The sequence below is a fragment of the Somniosus microcephalus genome, chromosome 9 (genome assembly GCF_052327205.1).
Source record: "Somniosus microcephalus isolate GS21.2 chromosome 9, FLI_Smic_1.0, whole genome shotgun sequence".
Taxonomy (NCBI): Eukaryota; Metazoa; Chordata; class Chondrichthyes; order Squaliformes; family Somniosidae; genus Somniosus; species Somniosus microcephalus.
In genome coordinates, this window is record NC_140995.1 from 250,608,015 (window position 1) to 250,613,424 (window position 5,410).

The following is a 5,410-nucleotide window of genomic DNA, read 5'->3' on the forward strand; positions in this document are numbered from 1 at the left end:
GGGGTTTTCGGGGAGCGGGCCGACATGTTGCAGCTGCTGTTCCGTGCTGAGAATTAAGAAGAATATTCTGGGGGAAAAGGGCAGTGAAATGAAGCATAGAAACAGGCGGAGGCCATTATTCCCCACTGAACCAGCTCCACCATTCAATCAGATCATGGCTGATCTGAATCTTAACTCTATTTCCCCGCCTTTGCTCCACATCCCTCGATAACCTTACCCAACAACAATCTATCAATCACAGTGTGGAAGGCTCCTCGGGTACAAGCAGTGATTATGTTACTGGACTCGTAATCCAAAAACTGTGAGGCCCAACCATCTTCAGCTGTTTCATCAATGACCTTCCCTCCATCATAAGGTCAGAAGTGGGGATGTTCGCTGATGACTGCACAGTGTTCATTCAGCACCATTCACAACTCCTCAGATAATGAAGCAGTCCATGCCCGCATTCAGCAAGTCCTGGACAACACCCAGGCTTGGGCTGATTCGTGGCAAGTAACATGCACACCACACAAGTGCCAGGTAATGACAATCTCCAGCAAGATAGAGTCTCACCACCTCCCTTGACATTCAGTACTCTCCACTTGCCTGGATGAGTGCAGCTCCAACAACACTCAAGAAGCTCGACACCATCCAGGACAAAGCAGCTCACTTGATTGGCCCCCCATCCACCACCTTAAACATTCACTCCTTCCACCACCGGCGCACCGTGGCTGCAGTGTGGACCATCTACAAGACGCCCACATCCCCAAAATAATGTTTTTTGAATTGTCCCAGCAACCACAGCCATTTGGGGGAGAGAGTTAGATTTCCACTGCCCTTTGTGTGAAGAAGTGCTTCCTGACATCACCCTGAACAGCCTGGCTCTAATTTTAAGGTTCTGCCCCCTTGATCTGGACTCCCCCCACCAGAGGAAATAGTTTCGCTCCATCTACCCTGGTCTATGCTACCTGTCCTCATAACTTTACCCTCTCAGCCCTGGTGTTGTAAATGGTAAGACTCCCTTAACAGAGTGGGGATTGAGGAGATCTAGGGGTGCAGATATATAGATCTGGGAAAACAGCAGAATAACCCACAAAAAGTCAAATGGGATTGTGGGTTTTATACACTGGTGAGGACCTGGAACTCGCTGCCGACGGAAGTGGTGGAAGCGGAGACACTCAATGTTTTCAAGGGGAGACTGAATAGGCACTTGAGGGAAATAAACTTGCAGGGCTACGGGGATAGAGCGGGGGAATGGGACTGACTGGGTTGCTCTACAGAGAGCCGGCACAGGCTCGATGGGCCGAATGGCCTCCTTCTGTGCCATTATGACTCTATGACATAAACAGGCTGGTGAAATGGGCGGACACGTGGCAGATGAAATTTAATGCAGAAAAGTGCGAAGTGATACATTTTGGTAGAAAGAATGAGGAGAGGAAATATAAACTAAAGGGGACAATCCTAAAGGGGGTGCACAAACAGAGGTGTTCAAAATCATGAGGGGTCTGGACAGAGTAGAGAGAGAGAAACTGTTCCCATTGGCAGAAGGGTCGAGAATCAGAGGACACAGATTTAAGGTGATTGGCAGAAGAACCAAAGGCGACAGGAGGAAAAACTTTTTTACGCAGCGAGTGGTTCGGATCTGGAATGCACTGCCTGAAAGGGTGGTGGAGGCAGATTCAATCACAGCTTTCAAAAGGGAATTGGCTAAGTACCTGTAAGAATAACATCTGCAGGGCTCCGGGGATAGAGCGGGGGAGGGACTAGCTTGAAGTGCTCCTGCAGAGAGCTGGTACTGGCTCGATGGGCCGAATGGCCTCCTCCTGTGCTGTAACCATTCTATGATTCTATGGTGTCACTGAGCGGCTGCAGAACATTCTGAGGGGGGAGGGTGAACAGCCAGAGGTGGTGGTCCATAGCGGTACCAACGACATAGGTAGAAAAATGGATGAGGTCCTGCAGGCAGATTTTAGGGAGCTAGGAAAGAGATTAAAAAGCAGGACCTCAAAGGTAGTAATCTCCGGATTACTCCCGGTGCCACGAGCTAGTGAGTATAGAAATAGGAGGAGAGAGCAGGTGAATGCGTGGCTGCAGAGATGGTGCAGGAGGAGGGCTTTAGATTCCTGGGACATGGGGACCGGTTCTGGCGGAGGTGGGACCTGTACAGGCCGGATGGGTTACACCTCAACAGAGCCGGAACCAATATCCTCGCGGGGGTGGGTTTGCTAGTGCTGTTGGGGAGGGTTTACACTAATCTGGCAGGGGGATGGGCACCAGGATGTAGCATTAGAAATGAGAAACAAGGTGCACTAAGGATTGGAAGAGACGGATAGCACTAGAGTAAGAAATAGTACGGTATTAGGTGGGGTCAGACTGAGAGAGAATACAAGAAGGTCTAAGACAGGTTTACAGTGCGTGTGTGAATGCACGAAGTGTGGGAAATAAGGTTGGTGAGCTGCAGGCGCAAATAGACACACGGGAACATGATGTTGTGGCGATAGCGGAGACCTGGCTCAAAAAGGGTAGGATTGGGTTTTAAATATTCCTGGATATAAGGTGTTCAGGAAAGATAGGGAAGGAAAGAAAGGAGGTGGTGAGGCAGTATTGGTCAAGGAGAATGTTACAGTGCTGGAGAGGGAGGATGTCCTGGAGGGGTCAAGGACAGAATCTATTTGGTTAGAGTTGAGAAACAATAGAGGTGTCATTACACTACTAGGTGTATTCTATAGACCACCAACTAGTGGGAAGGATATAGAGGAGCAAATTTGCAGGGAAATTAGAGAGGTGCAAGAACTATAGAGTAGTGATAATGGGGGACTTCAACTATCCTAATATAAACTGGATAGTAATAGTGTAAAGGGCAGGGAGGGGGAAGAATTTCTGAAGTGTGTTCAGGAGAACTTTCTTCATCAGTATGTTTCAGGCCCAACGAGGAAGGAGGCATTGCTGGATCTGGTTCTGGGGAATGAGGTGGGTCAAGTGGAGCAAGTATCAGTAGAGGAATATTTAGGGAACAGTGAGCATAGTATCTGGCCCGGGGAACAGTGAGCATAGTATCTGGCCCGGGGAACAGTGAGCATAGTATCTGGCCCGGGGAACAGTGAGCATAGTATCTGGCCCGGGGAACAGTGAGCATAATATCTGGCCCGGGGAACAGTGAGCATAGTATCTGGCCCAGGGAACAGTGAGCATAATATCTGGCCCAGGGAACAGTGAGCATAGTATCTGGCCCGGGGAACAGTGAGCATAGTATCTGGCCCGGGGAACAGTGAGCATAGTATCTGGCCCGGGGAACAGTGAGCATAGTATCTGGCCCGGGGAACAGTGAGCATAGTATCTGGCCCGGGGAACAGTGAGCATAGTATCTGGCCCGGGGAACAGTGAGCATAGTATCTGGCCCGGGGAACAGTGAGCATAGTATCTGGCCCGGGGAACAGTGAGCATAGTATCTGGCCCGGGGAACAGTGAGCATAGTATCTGGCCCGGGGAACAGTGAGCATAGTATCTGGCCCGGGGAACAGTGAGCATAGTATCTGGCCCGGGGAACAGTGAGCACAGTATCTGGCCCAGGGAACAGTGAGCATAGTATCTGGCCCGGGGAACAGCGAGCATAGTATCTGGCCCGGGGAACAGTGAGCATAGTATCTGGCCCGGGGAACAGTGAGCATAGTATCTGGCCCGGGGAACACTGAGCTTAGTATCTGGCCCGGGGAACAGTGAGCATAGTATCTGGCCCGGGTAAATTGGAATCAAAGATTGGCAGGCAAAACTGTAATCAAACAATGGGCTTCCTTTAAAGAGGAGATGGTTCGGGTACAGTCAAGGTACATTCCCACGAGGGGGAAAGGCAGGGCAACCAAAGTCAGAGCTCCCTGGATGACAAAAGAGATCCTATTTAATGGCGGAGCAGGCCCGAGGGGCCGTATGGCCTACTCCTGCTCCTATTTCTTATGTTCTTAGTAAAATGAAGCAGAAAAAGGGGGTGTATGACAGATGTCAGGTTGAGAATACAAGTGAGAACCAGGCTGAATATAGAAAGGTCAGAGGGAAGTGAAAAAGGAAATAAGAGGGAAAAGAGAGAGTATGAGAATAGATTGGCAGCTAACATAAAAGGGAATCCAAAAGTCTTCTATAGGCATATAAATAGAAAATGGGTAGTAAGAGGAGCGGTGGGGCCGATTCAGGACCAAAAAGGAGACCTACGCATGGAGGCAGAAGGCATGGCTGAGGTACTAAATGAGAACTTTGTGTCTGTCTTTACCAAGGATGAGGATACAGGTAGACTATCCTTTATCCGAAAACCTCGGGACCAGCCGTGTTTCGGTTTTCGGAAAATTTTGGATTTCGGAAGGTATTTTATAAGACTGGGAAATTTGTCGGGGGTGGGGGTCGGGGTCGGCGGGGGGGGGGGGGTCGGGGTCGTGCGCACGACTTACGCTGAACGAAAACACTTTCGGTTTTCGGAAGTGCGGATAAAGGATACACTATCCCTTATCCGAAAGGGTGGGGGTCGGGGGGGGGGAGAAAAGAATATCGGACCGGCCGCTGCAGCTATCGGACGGGCCACTGTATTGTTGGGTTCACTCTCCCGGTACACCTCCTTCACACTGCCCGGCTCGGCCTGCAATCTCCTACCCAGGAGGGAACTCAGTGACCCTCTGCCCTGCTCAGTGTAAGTCGTGCGCCACTCTGGTCATGTCGTGCGCACGACTTACGCTGAACGAAAAAACCTTTGGTTTTTAGAGGGTTTCGGTTTTTCGGAAGTTCGGATAAAGGGTAGTCTACCTGTACTGCCAAAGTCATAGTGAAAGAGGAGGTAGTGGAGATACTGGATGGGATAAAAATTGATAAAGAGGAGGTAATAGAAAGGCTGGCTGTACTTAAAGTAGATAAGGGACCAAGACCGGATGGGATGCATCCTAGGATGCTGAGGGAAGTAAAGGTGGAAATTGTGGAGGTACTGGCCATAATCTTCCAATCCTCCTTAGATACGGAGGTGGTGCCAGAGGACTGGAGAATTGCAAATGTTACACCCTTGTTCAAAAAAGGGTGTAAAGATAAACCCTAAAACTACAACATGCTGGCCTTTATTGCCAGGGGGTTGGAATATAAAAATAGGGAAGTCCTGCTACAACTGTACAGGGTGTCGGTGAGACCACACCTGGAGCACTGCGTACAGTTTTGGTCTCCTTATTTAAGGAGGGATATACTTGCATTGGAGGCAGTTCAGAGAAGGTTCACGAGGTTGATTCCAGAGATGAAGGGGTTGTCTTATGAGGAAAGGTTGAGCAGGTTGGGCCTATACTCACTGGAGTTTAGAAGAATGAGAGGGGATCTTATTGAAACATATAAGATTCTGAAGGGGCTCGACAGGGTAGATGCAGAGAGGATGTTTCCCCTCGTGGGGAAATCTAGAACTCGGGGGCATAGT